We start from the raw sequence: 19,996 nt of genomic DNA, 5'->3' as shown, positions 1-19,996 counted from the left end.
CTCTGTGACTCTTTTCACCTGATGATTACAAGTGTTAACAGTGTAATTGACTGAGTCAAGAGCATCTCCAAGGTAATTACATGCTCTCGCTCTCCCTCCTCCCTCCCTCCCTCTCCTGGTAGCCCCTTCACTTAGCACCGCTCTTTTCTTCGCTTTAATTGTGCAGGTGTGGACAGCCTGTTTGTCCACAGACTGAAGCCAACTGCTTTCACAAACACAACATGTTCATACAGCAAGTGCAAAACAGGGGTGCCAAACGCATGGCCCGGGACCAAAACTGGCCCGTCAGGGTCCACTCTGGCTCTTAAAGGGATACTTTAACATTTTGGCAAATTGGCCCATTTACCGCAAGTCCTTAGTCATTTCGAACAGCATACTTACTTTTTTGTGAGGGCGAGCTGTTGTTTATTCAGAGGTGAGTCGGGGAAGGTTTTTGCGACGGACACAATGGAAGTGGATGGTATTTTTGTTCCCCCTTGTCAAACTCATCAAATACAACATCCAACAACCCCAAAACACTTTGGTGGACACGTTATAATCCGCACATTCACTAAGCTGTGAAATATTAATGCAAAATTACGAGAGTGAGTTGTTTATGCCAAGATGGCTAAGACGGAACTACTTACTAAACATAGCGTCTGGGCGTAGTGATTTCAAAAGAAAAAGTAGTTCCCAGTATTTGCTTCAGTGTCGTAACGCTACAATATTATTAGTTGGTGTTCCACAGCGTAGTGAATGTGCGGATTATAACGTGTCCACTAAAGTGTTTTGGGATTGTTGGATTGTGTTTTTGATGAGTTTGACGAGGGGGAACAAAAATACCATCCACTTTTATGTCCACTGCGAAGCCATTCCTCGACTCACCTCTGAATAAACAACAGCTCGCCCTCACAAAAAAAGTAAGTATGCTGTTCCAAATGACTAAGGAATCGCGCTAAATGGGCCAATTTGCCAAAATGTTGAAGTATCCCTTTAACCTAATTCAGCTTTATTTCTATAGCACCAGGTGCCACGGTCATTTCAAGACACTTTCAAAACATACAATTCCACGTGAGCAAGCTGAGAAGGAGGAAGGGAAAAACTATGTTTTAAAAGGCATAAACCTGAAGAACCAGGCTCAGAGCAGGAGGCTTTCTGCTCCTGGCAGTCTAGGTTCGAAGATAAAACCCTGTGGAACTCCATGTTTAACTTCATTCTGGAGGCTGTGCTGCATTCACACACAAACTCAGAGAATCAGGTTTCCCTGACGTCACTCTGGTGAATCCCTCTGCGGTCCTTTTCTCTCCTGTGAGGGACTTCTCCTCATTCTGTGTGAACATGGTGTCACACATGTTTCTAAAACGACGCTCAGTTCTACACACACGTTGATTTTCCAGCAGCTCTCAGATGAATCCCTCCATGGTGTCTTGGCTCTGCCGCTGAAAGCCTCCGCTCTGATTTCCCTTCACATTAGGTTCATTGCTCTTCCGAAAATTGATTTCAAAGTCTCAGTGATGGACTTTTACCCGAAGCTGACTCTCCTGTAGTGAAGACTTCAGCAGTGCACCAGACATCTTATTCCTGCAGCCTGTAATATCCCAGATTTACTGCACAGTTTGTCTCCTTAATCTGCTTCTTTCTGTCCTGCCTCCACCTCAGACACCCCCACACCGGCCTCCACTGGCCGGCCCACTGGGCTTCACCTCCATACAGACAGCCAGTGGTGTGGCTTTTCACCACACACCGCTGTCTGTGGACACGGAGCACCAGTGCATTACACCGACTGTTTTGAAGTCAACCTGGTGAAGGAGCAAAAGGACAGAGAGGAGAAGCAGAACTCTGTTTTCAGAACTGATTTAACATCTTCTCAGATTTAATGTAGAGGAAAATGGAGTGTGGAGAAATGTTGCATCGCGTAAACATTCATCTGAAGCCGAGAAGGCTTGTCCTCTCTGCTCCGTTCAGTCTTCCAGTCTGTAATCATGATAATATTTATGGTGAAAAGTAACAGATGCTGACATCCAAACTAGTGAGCCAACAAGCAAACAAAAAAAGAGTGGAGAGAGGGAAGAGAGAGCAAAGATACGGCTGTCTTTCAATGAACCAATGAACATCGACACTCCAGGCGACTGGCTGCTCCACCTGCATGAAGATATGACTGAGGGCATCCCATGGACTTTTGTTGGAGAATATAGCTGGTAATTGTCTGGGACATGGAAAGCTGACAATCCAGGTATCAAAGGTATATTTTGCTCTTGTAGTTCGTAAAATGTGGCAAAAAAGAAAAAACTTAATGAGAGTTTGAGGAATTTCTCTCCAAACCTCCTGCGGTTCATGTGAAGTGTTACCGAATGTCTGATGAGGACATTTTTTAATTGTACATCCAGCAGAATAGTTTAGTTGAATCTTTATCCCTCACAACTAACTGTGAGATAAATGTGTGATTCCTCTACTTCACACATCCTGAAGGACTGCTGGAGGTCTTGAACTCCGCTGTGATCCCAGCCGGGGCTGAGCAGCACTTCACTCACTGTCTCAGTAAAATCCACGAGAGCATCAAACAAACCACACCAGTACCCACTGCCTCTGCTGGAACGTCATACTAGAATAAATATCGGGTTGTTTTACCACCGTCCACTGCCTCTGCTGCCCTGAAACCAGCTGGATGTGGCTCAACGGGCGGCTCTGTGGCCTGTTGGCAGGTCCGGCAGGTAAATTCAGAAGCAAATTAAAAACCGTGTGAGTTGCTTTGGAACGAGCTGAGGTTGAATGATAGCCAAGCAGATAAATGTTTGATCAGAGCTGTGACGCTTTGCAGCCGTGCACTGCTGCACTGCACAGCGCACTGTGAAGGATTTGACACTGTGAAGAGAAACTTGCCATTAATCACTTGTTGCAGCGCTCTTTATCCGAACACTGACAAATGAATAACACACGCGGCTGTTTGTGTGCATCTGCATTATGCATCATGTTTGTGTTTGCGCATTAAAGGATGAATTACTCCTGCCGCAGGATGTGTGAGCTGTGTGAGTAAAGCTGAGGATGGCTCCAAACCTCACCGCTGACGCACGCTGGATCCTGTTTTCTGTCACGGCTGTTTTTTAAACACTGTTTCAGACGTGCTGGAATAAACATCCTCTCACAAAATAAACCTTCATCACTGCAGTTACACTGCCGCATTTACAGGGACTGAGAGCAAAACTGTTGTCTCCTGGAAGGACCACGTGCTACATCAGTTATATTATATATATATATATATATATATATATATATATATATATATATATTTGTATATGTATATGTATATGTATATGTATGTATGTATATGTATGTGTATATATATATATATATATATATATATATATACACATACATACATACATACAATTAATCAATGTGAGATATGTGCAGTACGACACCCTGTGTGGATTAAATAATCTCTGTTAGCATGCCACAGATTAAAAAACGTCAGTAGTAAATGTAGATTCTGGGCTTTAAATTTGGATTATATCGGGTCATGTAAAACGCAAATCATTTGATTTAACTGTTTACAAATTTGAGTACACTATATATTCCTCTTTGTGAGATTTGAGATTCTAAAATAAGAGCTTTGGGAAATAGATTAATTCTTAAAAATAGCTATAATATAATTTCTCTTTCAAATATTCCGAATTTTCATCTAAAAAAATCCAATAATAAGATAATAATTAAACCTGAGATCAAAATTTTCAAAACTGCTTCAGTACTTTCTCATAAAAAAAGAATGTCGAAGTGGCCTTGTTTTCTCCTCTCTTATCTGGTGAGTCGTGAACAAACCCTGCTACCACATTGGACAGAAAATGTTCAAAATACAAAGACTCTGATGCTCACAACACCCAAAGTTTGAGACAGTAAACACGAGAAGGGTATGTATGTATATACATACATACATATATATATATATATATATATATATATATATATATATATATATATATATATATATATATATATATATATATATATATATATATATACATACACACACACACACACACACACACACACACATACAGTATATATGTATATATATGTGTGTGTGTGTGTGTGTGTGTGTGTGTGTGTGCATATATATATATAGCATTGGTGTATCAGGAAATCATGCAATGAAAAATGTCCTGTCTTGTTGGGAATACAAACTATGATTTTACGTATATGATGTTAATTTTTTTGTGACTAATTCATCATAATGAAGTGGTTAAAGTCACTCCCTCAATCTACATAAAGACAACGGGATTCAAGGTGACGGGTGTGGCTGTAAGTCAGTCGTATGAACTGTCCCCACTAATCATTCGCTTTCAGTCTGTGATCTGTTGTGTCTTACTACTTGCTGGCTGAGTTGCAGTTGTTCTCAATCACTTCTTCGTTGTTAGACTACCAATAACAGCGAGGAGATTTCACAGTTGGATTTATTTCTCAGGTGTTGTCTTATCACTGTTGTAGACAGTCTGCGTGCCGACGTGCTTGATTTAATAACCTGTGGTCTGGGAAGAGACTGGATTACTTGAATTCAATGATCATGGATACAATATCTGGTGTTTCTGCACAGCCTCATCCTTCTCTGCGTATGGTGGTTTTTGAATTTCCTGGACCTGATAAATGGTTTTTCACTGATGAAATACGAGACATACAGATGAGAAATCATGTCAGCGGGGACAGGATTAATAAAGGGTCAGCATGATGCAAACACCACTATATCAATGTAAAAGCATAATGACAATCAAACATCTGGAAGCTTTTCTGTCCGTGCTGTGGCCTTCTGAGCGTACCTGTGAGCACTGCTGTTGTGTTCTTCTTCTGCCTCCTTGACGCTCTCATGCTCATATCTTGTTATATTTGAGTAAATGTTTTATATTAGCAAAACATCTTGCTGTCATAGGTGAAAAACTGTCACTCAGAAGTTCCTTTTCTCTTCTGATTATGCTTTTGGACGGACCGTGTTCAAAAAGAGGCTGTGAACTGTCAGAGCGTTGGGGAAACTGCTGCGATCGGAATCAACGATGAACTGATTTACACACATTTTAATGGAGAAAAGCAGTGAAGGGACAGATGAGAGGAAGAGGTTCTCATTAACTGTGTTTCTCAATTTGAGTCATCATTTTGAAGTTCTCTTCCATTTCTAATTTTCTGCACTGTTAGCTGATAAATGAAAACTGTAAGGTTTTAGTTTCCGCTAAATTTTTATTACGAGGGCAGAACCACACACTGATGTTCAGGAGCATTCAGAACACAAACAGGCTGCACACGTGAATATTTTCATTTGCAAAGTGTCTTTTGAAGCTTTTTTGTGCATTCATTCTGGGGGAAAGCCTCTTCTCCTGAACTCAGCCTCCTTCCGTCACCCGGGACACTCCTGGGTGTTGAAACCTCCATCTGTGAAGCGCCATTCATGGCGCCGGCTCGGTGGGAATAAAGGCCACGCTGCCGGGTCTTTTGAGTGCACGTACGTGTTTTGTGCAAAGTGCATCTGGGCGCGCATTGTGTGAAGTGGTGCATCGCCACATAAAGTGCACTCCAGCGTCCTCGGTGGTCCAGAGGTTGAAGGACGCGACCTCTCCCCCACCGCAGTGCGTTTAGCTGCTATCGATCAGTGTGTGTGTGTGTGTGTGTGTGTGTGTGTGTGTGGAGGTCTGGACTGAGGTGGCAGCAGCATCACACTGACTCCTTTCTGGTGTTTTAGTAGAGACGGGAGCAGGTTGCTGTGTGTGTCTGCTTCACCTGCCTTCACAGCTGCAGCGGGCGCTCACTGCATCTGGGTAACATCTGGATTACGGCTGGAATCATCTCCAACAGACCAGCAGTGTGACGCTCCGCCTCATCCTACCTGCTTTTCTCTGCCTCTGCGGCTTCAGCCGGTCCGCTCCGCGACTGTGTGTGTGTGTGTGTGTGTGTGTGTGTGTGTGTGTGTGTGTGTGTGTGTGTGTGTGTGTGTGTGTGTGTGTGTGTGTGTGTGTGAACACAGGTGTGTTTTAGCCTTGTCCTCAGGAGGTCATGCTACATATTCCTTGTGAAAAACAAAAGCTGGACTGCTGCTTCCATGATGAAAGAACTGGAGGTCAAAGGTCAATCCTTTTAAGTTCATCGGACGTTAAATCTTCCGTGTGTTTACATGGGACTTTATATTCCTGTTTAAATCTGAATAGAGTCTAATTCTGCTCTAAAATGACCACGTAAACACCTGAAACCTTTGTTCAGAATTCAGTTTACAAACAAACCGGACGGTTTGTTCTCATTCAGGAGCAGCATTATGTGTAGATTCGACGTGACGTTATTCCAGTCGCTCTGCTCGTCCGTCACGATGAAATGCAGCCTGCAGTTCGACTCATATGGAGACCATTTATTTAACAGGAGCTTTAGGAGAAATGGATATAATGAAAGGAGCAGAACAATAACGTCATTTTCGCAGCTGTAGCATCAAAGTCAATCGAGAAACAAAGAGTGAAACTTCGCTGCCAAAATGCTTTGTTTACTTCCGGGAGACGTCATTATGTCACAGTCGCCTCCCGTCCAATCACAACGCTTTGCAGCCCCCAGCGTTAAAGAGGATTTAATCTTTAATTTTTCCCAAGTAAACGCCAAGCTCAGGAACATAATTCTGAATTATCTAATTCAGAGTAAAACAACTGATTCAAAAACACTGTAACCACACTGATGGAGCATGTTGTTACTGACAATGTCGTGCAGATGAATGAGAGAATGGTTTAACTCATGTCCTCATGTGACTCAGGTCCCGGTCCTCCCTCATGTCTTCTCGTGGCTCAGGTTTAGGACTGGAACCAGTTTTCCAGCCCAGAGTGGAGATTTAAAGCAGACATACACTGTTTGACTGCTGCATCGTCTCTTATCGCTCCAGTAAACAGTCTGTAAAGTTAAAGAGGCATCTGGAGGACCGGCACTGTCCTCTGTGTTCTTCTGGTAACGAGCCGCCGACACACACCGTGGTGGATGGGATTCTATTAGCTGACCTTCAAATCATCGCTGTACCAGAGTCTGTCCTGAAACTGTCAGTGAAGACGAAGCTCTAATGGACTCGTCGTGTCAGAACACAAAAATGATTTTCCAAGTAGCTCCAGGAGAAAGAAGTAAAAGTTCAAGGGGATGAAAACCAAGGACCAAACACCAAATGGAAAACTAAAAAGAAAAGACGAGAGTGGATCAGTTTTTCACTTAAACCCAGTAAAACACCCTTTAGACAAATGAAAAATCCTGACCAGCTCATAGTGTGTGTGGTGCATGCCGTGTGTGTGCTGTTCTACAGATCCAGAGTCGTGTCCAGCAGTCAAGTAAATATCAGAAACATTCACACACTGCATCAAACTCACTGACAGTGTTTAAAACATGGAAATAACTGAGAAAAACAGAGGAGTTAAATGAGTGTCAAGCTCCATTTGTACCTCGTTAAAATCTAATAACTGACTGATGAAGCCAACGTTTGACAGCAGGAAGCTGCAGCTAATTACCTGCCTGCTAATAGCTCATGTGACCTGCAGCAGAGGCAGGACGGAAAAAAAACAACAAACAAACAAACGTGCTTCATACAAACCCACAAGATCTGGGAGGTGGACTCATGGATCGCATTCACTCATTCATCTGTGAATTCAGCCTTAAATTATTCAATAATTCAATTAGGTCATGGCATTGACACTTTGCTTTTTTTTTTTTATTAATTAAGTCCTGTGTCAGTCGAGTTCTGGTCCTGGTGACCAGTAGTGTTCTGGTCCTGGTGAACAGTCGTGTTTTCTTTTCCTGGTGAACAGTCGTGTTCTGGGTCCTGGTGAACAGTCGTGTTCTGACTGCAGTTCTGCGTTGGGGTCATATGAAGTTAACTCTGTCAACAGGCTGACCTGAAGAGCAGCTGACTGAGGTGGACGCCGTCCTCTTCCTCTGTGGTTCTGGGATGTTTTCTCAATCTGTCAGATTACATAACAGGTGTACTGCAGCCTGTCGGGGATTACTGTCCAGTACTTACATGTGCCATGGGAGAAAGTCTGTTTGAGAGCGCTGCTACTCATGTATGTAATATTTATGTATGTATGATCCCAGCTGGAGATCTGGATGTCACATTACAGTTACTCATGTTTTTTTTTGTTTTTTTTGGTGGAATACATAAATTCCAAATAGAGAGTTATGGGATTTATTTCAGTTACTGTGCTCTTCTGGCACATATGGTGCAGAATATGTTGACAACAGGAGGACATGGGACTGTACATGCCTTGAAAGATGCTCTATGAAGAGAATCAGACTGCTTCCTTGTATGAGTTACTGAGGATTTGAACAGATTCTATAATCCTGTAAACAGATTTCTTAATTATGGCCTGCATTAGGACGTCTTCAGTCCCTCAGCTGCTAGTTTTGTTGGATGGACAGAGGTTTTACAGTATCCTCATCACGACACTGATCACAGCATGTTGGTATTTGAAACTAAAATCTTGGTGGATGTTTTTCAATTCTATTTGATAAATAAGGGTGAGATGTGGAACTTGCCAAAAGACATGAGACATCAGAGCATCGGTTTCCTTTCTATACAACTGAAAAACAAAACCTCTTCCAGCATCCTTTGTTGGCCTGAGGCAGAGACAGTTCAGTGACATTAGTGGGTGTGAAAAGGCCGAGAGAGGATGAGAACATGAGAGTGAGGAAAGAGTGCAAAGCAAGCTGCAGAGTAAAGATGCTAATAGCATCAGTGTTGCTGTAAACCAGCAGACACTTCTGGAGACCTGAGAGGAGTCTGAGCTGCAGCTCTGTTAAGAGTGATGCTGCAATTCAGAGAAAGAGCCAAAGTCCCGCAGGACGGTCCAGCTCCTCAAAAACTCACAGTTCTCGGTGCACACGGTGTGTTTGACCGACCCGCTGAAGCTAAATGTTACATAAACAGCACTGTTTTTCAGCGGCTCTCTAGTAACAGGTTATTTTCATAAGAGGAGACGTTTTCAAGTTTTTGAGTTCGTTTCTCTTTAGTTCGATTGGTCAGAGCTGCTTGCTCTCTCCTGCTCCCTGGCGTCTGCTCAGCGTCACTGTTCTATCTCAATCAGTGTGAGCGCAGCTCATTCACACATGTCAGCATGTTATCTCAGCTGTTTTATTACCCCGGCTTCTTCTTGTGGCTGTCAGGAATTCATTGGTCCATTTCTTACAACATCACACGACATGTTGTGTTGTGCAGAAGTGTTTTGCTCCTCGTGGGAGCTCCTTCTGTGCAGTGGAGTGTTAAAACACCTCTCATCATGTTCGAATCAAACAGGGAAAATAACATGTGAGCACCACAGTTTGACTGGAACAGCTCAGCACTGTGTGCACACTGACACATTTTAAAGGAAGTACCGTTCTGTCTGTGACGTGAAATTAATCCACTGTATTCTTAAAATGTAACAATTAGCTGCAAATACATTCAAGCGCATTGAAATTTTCAGTAACGTGCTGCACTGATGAAGAGCAAGATCTGCAGCTTTTACAGTGACATACTGTAGCTCTAGGCCCACATTTTGATTTGAGAAAGACCAGTGGTTATCACACTCACTTCACAGAGAACAGGCCATCAGTTCGACTTTGGATCGGGCCCGTCTAAGAGGATGGATGGATGAATGATGGACTTCTCTGAATGTTGATAAAGGAACAAAGTATTTGTACAAATCAGTTACCATAAAGCTGCTATGAGAGACAGAAGGTAGTGAATGACGCTTGTAGCACAATGTCAGTACAGTCAGACTGTCTGTACTGTCAGGAAGTCAGTTACTGGATCTGCGACCGTCTCTCTCCATGTCAAATGAAGTTATTACTGTCGTGGTCACACCCACCATACAGACGCTCCTTCAGTCATTACCGAGTCCATTAACTGGTTAATCATGTGGTTGTGCTCCGGTGTCCATGTTTCACTGAGCTCGTCTTTCTCCCACAAGTTCATTTGATTGGATTTGACCTCTTCTGCCTCGTCACGGTTCTTCCTTTCACCTCCTCCCTCCACTCGTCTGCTGATTAATGGTCCAAATCATGGAAGGAAGCTTTAATTGTTTCAGATTTGAGGCTGATATTACAAGGTTGTATCATATACTGTAGATGGATTCAAAGCAATAGAAACAGTTTGACGGAGCTTCAAATTCTTCAGATTTTTTTTTCTTACAATCAAACTGTAGTTTTCATAAATGTTCTCGCTAATCGCCTGTGCTTGTGACCTTATTGAAGACATACTAAAAGTGAGGACAAGAGTTTATTGAGGAATAAACTGTGTCGGAAGTGTCCGAATTACGAGCTGCGGGCCAACTGCAGCCTGTGATCATGTTTAACAGACCAGCACTTATAAAGGACACTGCTAACCTTAGCACAGAGCTCTAAAGTGACGCATGTTTGTATATGTTCCTGTATGTGAGCATGACTGAAACAGTTTGGAATGACTGTACTTGACTCCTGTACACTGGATGGCTCGTTGCTGTAGCGATGATGGTTCATGTGCGATATTTTCCATCAAGATATGATATTTTGGCGTGTCTGCTTTGGTAATCCTGCATATCCCTGCTGCTAAGTCTTCTTGACCTGAAGCTGCAGTTTCTCCTTTTCTTTGCACCCGGTGTTATTTACTCACTACACAACATCCATGACCCACCCATGAGGAAGTGGCTGACGAGTGTGTTTTTCAGGATTTCAACCTTTTCAGGAATGTATTCATGTGTGTAACAGTGTTGCATAAAAACCCATAAAGCAGTGGACGTTAATGATCTTTTTTAAAGAAGAGAATTGTGTGTATTTCTCATGTGACAGGTGCATTAGCATTAGCATTAGCATTAGCATGGGCAGTGTGTGTGTCACAGTGACGTGACGTTGCCTCGTGAGGCTGAAACAGGAACCCCGTCAGGTAAACGTCAGGCGTGAGGCTTCGCTGTCCGTCTTCACTCCTCCGCAGTCCGCCCGCTGCTTATGTTAAGCTGCTGGCTTTGTTTTATTTCCCAGCACAACAAATGAGTTCCCAGAACTGACAAATTGCTTACTGGGATTAAAGGAAATGCAGTTTGGATTTGGGACGACTTTCCATTCCTGCAGACACAGCACAATGCAGAACACCAGCGACCCCATGCATACCGTCTCACCCCCCATGAGCTGTGGGCAGGAGCCCGAAGGTGCATCTGTGTGGACGGTATTCAAAACTCAGATTCCAGAAATTATAATCCCAATCTTGAATTGGTAGAAAACAGCAGTTTAAGATAGAAAGAAGCACTCGGGTGTTTCTGAAGCGATTAAACTCGTGAGAATTTGTTGCCTGGACCTCTTGAATGCAGAAGTCCTGCAGGCCGATTAAAGCCGTACGGCAGATGAATGGCCAACCTTTTAAAATGATGACTTGGCTGTGGGTAAATCAAACTCCCACTCTGAGCCGCCTGTCACCGGCTCACTGTGCAGGCTGCTGAAGCTGCTTTTCTGCCCTCTTTCCTTCTGATATCACCATGAAACACATGTGAGATGCTCCAGTGTGGCTGCAGCGCTTCGCTGTGTCAGCACGTCTTTATGGTTCCTCTCTCATCTGTGGACAAACCAGCCCACGGAGGGCTTCACCTGATCTGCCCGCTTCACATAACGTGTGTCCTCTAACGTGTCGCCTGCAGTCACTTTGACCCAGAGTTCAACGGCATCATATCTGACGGTCGTAAAATAAAAAGTTTGTGGTTATCAACGGGTCTGAGAGGGAGAGACTGAAGGTCGAGGTCACATCACTGTGTTTCATCTTCATGGAATGTTTCAGATCGTTGGATATTGATGCAAAACACTGACCACTGATAATGTGACAAAATTACATTTCTTCCATTTGGACTGCTCAAGGGCACTGCGGCGGGTTGAAACGGGTGGTCTGTGGATGTGGTCAACATGATGACTGTGATCAGTTTATATCATGAGAAACATCAGGTTTTAATCTGTGCTAAAACCCAAAGTAATGCTATTCAAGAGAAACAGGACTGTCATCCTTCAACAGCGGATTTATAGAAACACAAGGAGGAAAAGGTCAAAGTGGAAATCTTGATTCAAACTGGGGATATTTCATACATTTGAGCAGTGTTGGACACATTACTTTCAAAGAGTAACCATTAGTAATGCCGCTTATTTTAACACTCTTATTCCCCTCACTGTATTCCGATGGGCACTGCAAAGCTGGTACAGTATTTGACTCAAAAATGTTGCAGTACTTTATTGACTCAACTTTCAGTTTGACATTTCACGGTTTTTAATATGTTTTGTAAAGAAAAAATAAAAGCTTAATTGTGACACGATTGTGAGTATGTCATTCCACTGTCCAATATTAAAATATTTAGAGCAACTTAAAAGAAAAGCAGCTGCGTTGATAGAAAAACTAGGTCTTTTATTCTTTGACAGGAAGTCGTTCACAGTCGGCATCGAGTCATCTCCGAACAAAGCTTCACTGCAGCCACTTCACAGCAGAGATCTGATTATCTGTCGCCATCTGCTTGCTTCTTGATTGGCTAAATGCTTTGAAATCACATTTATTGGGAGTTCCTCATCTATCAGCATAAACTCCTCCGTGGCTGATCGTCAGTGAAAGAAAACATGCTTCATTAATAGTGTGTGTTATTACAAAGCATAGTGCTGGGGGTTTCATGTCAAAAACTGTATAACAAACCAAAAACTAAAAAATGAATACCCTGAAGCTCTGAACAACAGCACTTCATTCTTCACAACAGCTTTCTGTTGTTTTTCTTTTGACAGCGGTTCCATTCTTTCCAGAAGCAGGAGTCACTGGACAGCGCCACAGGTCTGCTCATGTCAGGAAACACTGGGCGTGTCATTCATTTCTTTGAATTATTTTCCAGTAGAAGCAGAAGATGTCGGCGACATGTCGTCACTTTCCCTGCAGATTGTACTAGTGATCGGCTCCGATAGGTGGACAGCGTGGAAAGAAAAGAGGGAAGAAACCTGCAAAGCTGTTTCACATGAATCAATACCACGAGACACACAGTCGATCTGCTTTGAGAGATAGGAGAGGAACCAATCTCACACAGCTCCACTAATACCCGGCCCTGGTTTCTATCGGGCCCCATCATCCAGCGGGGCAAAGACAGGCTGCGATCGAACACAATCTCATCAGAGGACATCAGGATGTGTCACTGCTCAACCCAACAAGGGTCACTTTGGATGAATCCTTCTGATGGAAAGAGGTTTTAGATGATAAGAGAATGAAAGGCAGAAGATAAAGAGGCTGCTGACATTGCTAACAGCTATGATGTTCAAAATGACGTTTGGGAATGTTTGACAGGCATTAAACGGGCTCCTCTGACTCTCAGCACATTTTAAAACCTCCGTTCGACTGTTGTTCTGGAATCAGACAGCATGTTGACGCGATTCCTGCTCCTGTCTGAGATACACAGTTCAGGGTGCAGGTGATCACACTGACCCAACATCTTCCAATACACATTATCTGGAATATCACAGGCAACATTTACATGGGTGTTTTTTTTTTTTTTATCAGTCCATTTGAAAACAATCTGTATCCATGAACACTAAATAAATCGCTCCATGTTCAGTTGTCGTATACTTGGACCCAGCTGAAGAGGACCATGCAGTATCAAGAAGGTCTCTCTCCTACTTTCCAGGTTGTGATCTTTAGCTTTGTGGTCAGCAGTCTTCAGGTCCGAGCAGTGTTCTTATCTGCTGGATATCTAACAGCCGTTCAGACAGCTCTGTGACGGGCTGGTGACGGCCTGCTGGTCGTCTGTCACAGAGCAGTTTGATCCACTCGCTGTTCACTCGTTAACTGTCTATTTACATCTGACCTCTCAACAAGTTTTTGCTCTCTCAGGTTTTTCTTGAACTGTTTTTTTTTTTTTTTGACCACTGTCCAGTTCTTCTGCTTGTTTTGGTTTTGACTTTCCTAATTCCTGCTTCCTGTTTTCTGTGAAGGTCATTTCATGACTGTGCATAGGAGGAAGCTCAATGACCAGAACGAATAGTCTGCTGGTATGACCCGGTCCACTGTCCTCAGCTGTTTTTATGAGGCATCAAGAGGATTGAAAGTCAGGGTAGACTACCTCTGAAAACCTGATCCGAGTGAATGAGATCCACTCAGGTGTTTATAAGACACATTTACGGTCTGATTTTTTTGGACTCTGGACCACAAATTTTTGTGACACTTTTCTCACCCTTCCCTTCATTCTTCAGCGTGTCTGCTGCTGCTGCTGTTTCATGATGGGTTAGGTTCACACTGGGATCCATCTCCTTTTTGAACCTTCTATCTGTCCATGTCTTTCCTCTTTGCGTCTCCCAGTCTTCAGCCTGACTGACCTGCTCAGACAGAATCTCAACCTGGAATCCAGCCGGAGTCTCATCACACAGATGAGAGAAAACTCCTCTTCTTCAGGGTGTGATGTTCAGATAGAGGGTGAGAGCTGCAGGCTCCTGAACCCTCTCAGGTTATCAGAGGCTTCAGGCAGGATCAGGGCTTTGAGAGGGGATTTATCAGGCAAACATTGTGAAACACTGACAACATCTTTAGCAGTTTGCGGTTTAAAAGGAAATGAGGCATCTGTCCTTTGAAATGGTGCAAGGAAATTCCTTTTCTCATGTTGAACTCACAGAAGGTTTGATTTGAGTTTGGAGCCTTTCTATGTGGAGTTTGCATGTTCCCTTTTCACTGATGTGACTTTCCAGCAGGTAGTCCGGTTTCCAGTCACAGTCCACAGACGCGCTCTTCAGGACCTTTGGTAGAGATTGACAGGGAGTACTTTATGTCTCTGCATGTTGTCCCTGCTGCCCACTGTTTATCAGCCTGAGTCACAGAGGACAGACAAGATCAACAGATCTTCAAGTCTCAGCTAGTTTTAGACTAACATTAGGAACATTCTTTTTTTTTTTTTACATCATTCAAATCACAAGCAAACAATCCAAAGGATCATCACATGAAACAAGGAGAGTGTATTTAAATTTAAAAAAAGACAGAATTGTTGATGTCAGCATAATTATAATCAGGCCTCTGAAAGCCATAAGTTATTACCATGCCTCACGTTTGGAGCAGTTAGTTTGTGGTGAGTTTAAACCTAACCCTAAACCTAAACCTTAATCTGAGATACATGTGTACATATATATATATATAAATATATATATATATATATATATATATATATATATATATATATATATATATATATATACTGCATATATATATATATATATATATATATATATATATATATATATATATATATATATATATATATATATATATATATATATATACATGTATATTTCTTAATTCTTTCTCACTGGGCTTCTGACTGGCACTGAATGCCTGTGCCTCAACAGACTGATACAGTCATGTTGCCCGGATTAACATTAGGGTTCGCACCAGGGAACCCTAATGAGGTGTTGGCTACTGGAACAAAAAGACGAGCATGGACTAGATCAGAAAACAAGGCATTGATGGAATGCTACTATCGAAACAAACCCAGTGAAAGGCGGTCCATGCAGAGAGTGTGGGACGAATGGCCGGTCAGAATCCCCACTCTGAAACTGAGTAAGAAACAACTCATGCAGTGTTCAAATATCCAAAGGAGAAACCCACTGTCAAAGCTGGAGATTGATGAGGCACAGTGTGATATTGGGTACCAAGCCCCAACAGAAGAACCGCTCAAGGGGAGAGCAGCTGACCTGAAAGGGAAGGTCATAAAGTCCTGGGGGAACAGAACTCCTCCTGCTTGCCAAGGTTAAAGAACAAAGTACCAGAAAGATCTCTACTGGATGATGTAAACAAAGCACTGCTACGTATCCCTACTGAGAACATCACCGAGACCAACCAGCTCATCTACAGTACGGCATCAGTCATCCTAGAGATGGTTGGCTACAAGATGACCAGCATGAGGAGCCAGACGTCAGAGCATCCATGGAAAACAAGGCTAGAGGCAAAAATCAAGGCAACACGGAAAGAAGTTACCCTCCTGACAGAACTGAACACAAGTGTGAAGCTTAAGAAGAGACTGCCCAAGAAATACGGCAAACTGTCCACAGCTGCGATACTGGAGACTGTTAAGCAAAGACTCACACCTCTAGCTACCTGCCTAAAGAGATACACAAGAGAAGTGAAAGATAGGAGAATAAACACACCACTCTCTGTCAACCCAGCAAAGGTATACTCTCAATGGCAGGGCAGTAAGACCACAGCAAACCCACCCAGGGCGGAGACTGAGCAATGCTGGAAAAATATCTGGGCGAAAGAGGTGCCACACAACACTTACACACAGTGGCTAACAGACCTGCAAGCAGAACACTGCAACCTCCCAGAACAAGAACCAGTAGTCATCATAACAGCAGACATCCAGAAAAGATGGCAAAACTGAAGAACTGGACTGCTCCAGGTCCTGACAGGATTCAAACCTACAGGCTGAAGAAAGTAACTGCACTCCATGAACACCTGGCAGCTCAAATGACCCAGCTGCTAAGAGAAGGGAACCACCCACAGTGGCTGACCCAAGATCGAACGGTCCTCATTATGAAGGAACCCCAGGAGAGAACAATGCCATCCAGCTACCGGCCTATAACCTGCCTCAGCACTACGTGGAAGCTTCTGTCTGGCATCGTAGCGGCTAAGACGAACAGGCACATGGAACAGTACATGAGCAGAGCTCTGTTCTTCAAGTCTGCTTCAATCTACATGTGAGCAGACAAAACTTTATTGTTCAGATTCAAAAATTTCGACTTCAGGTAGCGACAAGCTTATTTTTACTGTCACAATCTGCCCAAAGCATATAAGGCTCTATCTTTAGACTCCCTGCTTTTCCACATCAATCTCTTGAAAATGGCAGAGAAGATTACAGTGTTGGGAGGAAACATACAGGCTTCCTGCTTAGCTTCTGAATTGAAATTCAAATCCATCTTATAAAAGCAAAACTTTCTTTTTTTGTGCTTTTGGATTTTAATCTTTTACAAAGTACAGCTTAAAAATGGACGGGCCTGTAAGAACAGCAACAGGAAAATTCAAAAACCTTCTAGACTTGTTCAAGTGCTCCAGAAAGAAACCTTCAGTGGCTTTAAGGTTCTGATTGGACCTGTAGACCTCTCATTTATCAGTCCCATCTCTAAACATGGGAAAGATTGAAAATTCAGCACAGGAAAAACACACAATAATCCACACACATTTGAGTTTATGGGAGAATTCAAAGCACAGATACAGGAAAGGCAAACAGACGGTGAAGACAAAGACCTCCAACCTGTCAGGTTTTGAACCTGCAACCCTCTCAGAGCTCATCTGCAGGTTGAACCACCTACTGACTGTTTTTATCTTGTAACAATTCACCTGTCTCTTCCATACCAACGTTATCACATTGTAAAATAAGGTCACGGGTACCAGCAGGGATGAATTATCAAAAACAAATAACTGAGGTTTCAGGCTCAAAAGACGGCTTTTTAGTTCATCTTAAATATCACCAATAACAAAAAGTCTGTTTGTGTGTTGTTTGCTTCAAGGCAGTAGCATTGAGAGGCTTCTTCCTGTTAGGAGGAGCTTGTTTTTTTTAAGTTTCCACCATCACGTTTGCTTGGAAACCATTGGATCTGATATGAGATGCTTGGCCATGTGGTCTGACATGAAAACGGTCTCTGGTGCATTTAAGTGTTGTTTTTATGCAGCTGGAACTTTTCTGGAAAATGAACAGGAAAAAGTGAAACGTTCTGGTGAAAAACAGTTCCACAGAGGAAGCCATGAAGGTAAACAGAGGTCAAGAGAGACTGAATCCAGCAGTGGTCCAGGTTTGTTTTTCGGGTTTTGTGGCTTTAAAGGTATGATAATGGTCGGGGTTTAATCCTGGAGATGAGATGACACGATGACAAACTGCTTTCATCTGTGAACATTTGTTGAATTGTTAAAATAAATCAGATGTTTCCATGGTCATTACGTCCTGCTGCAGCTTCACTGCACTTTTCACTGCTGTCAACAGAATCTCATGTGAGCAATACTGTCCGGCTCTCAGTCTCAGAAGCTTTAAGGCAGTAGTCTCTATTGGCTCATGGTAATGTCTTCTCCCAGTGCACTCTGCTCTGCATTACTCTTGAGCAGTGGCCAGCGGCTGGCGGCCTGAGCCAAAACTGGCCCGTGAACAATAACATCTGGCACGCCACATGAATTTGAAAATCTGAAACTCCTGTTTCATGGAGGCAGTATCATGGTCCATTAACTGGTTCCTATCCAGCTTCTCCAAAACTGCCTCCATCACCTGTTTAAAAAACCTCTGCGTCTATGAAGAACCTGTTGTGCCGTGAGAGCTCCCTGCTGCTTTCAGCGACTCTTTGTAGAAGCAGCATGCTGGTAGCGTAGCTATTGGTGTTACTGCAGTCTCAGACAGACAGCTGTTAGCTTAGCTGTTAGCCTGGACCCTGTCTCTCTAACACCCCCTCCACCCCAACACCCTCACAATAACCAGGGGGATGTGCTTTGGAACCATGGAGCCATGGAACTTTTGTGCTTCGGTTAATTATATTATTATTATAATAGTTTGCCGCCATTGTGATAGGAAAATTAAGGGATCAGTCATGAAATCACATGACACAAGTTGACACTTTTTTCCTCGTTGTACATTTGTGTTCATAATGAGCAACGTGGCACAAAGATTGGCAGTGATGCTGTGGGTTTCAAATTCAGTGTCAAGAAAGGAGATTGTAGCGACATGATACAAGCAGGAGACTCTGAATTAAACTTCAGTGGAGTGAAGTTGGTGTTGCTGTGGGGAACTGGGAAGAGCTTCATCCCGGGGTTTTGGGCTCCATTCAGGGTCTGGCTGAAGGGGACTCTGGCTCTTCCCTGGTGCCTTGTAGCCACTCAGGGTTGGTCTTTATCCTGGGCTCTCCCAGATTGGGTGCCTGCCCCCTCGTTTGGGTCTAGACCTCCTCCGGTCTGATGGGTGATCTGGGTCGAACCTGATGGACCTGAGTTGTTGCTCCAAGCCTTTCTTATTTACTTATTAGTTGTATTTTCCTTGTTGACATTTTCTATCATTGCTGGATTGTCAGTATTATATAACTAATGTTGTGGTTTGAAGGTGGTGAACAGCACGCACGCACGCACGTACGCACACACACACACACACACACAGGGTGACCAGCAGAATCGGGTGCAGCCTGTTCTTGGTGCTGGTGTATTTGCAGGAGCTCACAGCTGTTCTTAATAACCGTCATTAGCACCATCCACATCACACAGAGTGATTATAGAGCTGCTGCCCAGCCCTCATCCATTCACTTCCTCAAATAGCTGCCAGCAATAGAGAAATCCAGCTGTTGCTGCTGCTGAAGAAACACATTGATCTTGTGTGTGTTTTGCATCACTGGGTCACTTGTCTTATTTGCTTTTATTTTGGTTACCCAGAGGAAATGGCCAAGAAAAACAGGAAGCGTTCCTTTTGCACACTTATCACACTGATCTTTATTTGTCTGAAATATTCAGCTGTTTAGTGTGAGTGGACCCTAATAGCTACTGAAGAGGAATGCTGGTTTTATCCTGTAAACCTGCAGGTGGAGTCATGACGATTCCAGGAGTGCAGGTCTCATCTGAGCCAATAGGCGTTTCCTCCGAGCAGGCAGCCCAGCAGCTGAATGCCGTCACTCCGCCTCTGTGTACGAAGACGCAGCAGCAGTGGTTGGTGTGCTGCAGGCTTGATTCATTCATTCATTTGGAATGAGCGTCTTCCTCCTGGCTGCTCTCAGGCTGTGGATCAATAGAGATTCGGAGTTCCACTAACAGCCACAGCAGATGACAGTCCTCAGGCGACACCGGTGGATCTGCCTGTGTGTTGCACATGATGTAAAAGAAGTACGGGGTGTTTTCTGGTTTTTCTACAACTCCAAAGTTTACGCAAATAAATGATTGAAAGGAAGAAAACATGACTTTTATTGAGGTGTGTACAGTGAGACATGCACTCTTCTGGAGCTTTGCTGAGTAAACAGGCATTTCCACCGCAGTCAGTGTGATCAATGAGCGCTCAGGAGACGTCCCGCTCTCCCC

General features: G+C 43.4%; 1 protein-coding gene across 1 annotated transcript in view; it reads left to right on the top strand.

The window, feature by feature from the left end:
- pde1cb (phosphodiesterase 1C, calmodulin-dependent b) overlaps positions 1-19,996 on the top strand; it is a 74,752-nt gene that overhangs the window by 32,507 nt on the left and 22,249 nt on the right. The gene's annotated exons all lie outside the window — the stretch shown is intronic.

This window comes from Salarias fasciatus, chromosome 18 (assembly GCF_902148845.1).
Source record: "Salarias fasciatus chromosome 18, fSalaFa1.1, whole genome shotgun sequence".
Classification (NCBI taxonomy): Eukaryota; Metazoa; Chordata; class Actinopteri; order Blenniiformes; family Blenniidae; genus Salarias; species Salarias fasciatus.
Note: the sequence above shows the minus strand (reverse complement) of the source record. Positions and strands in the feature narration are given on the sequence as shown.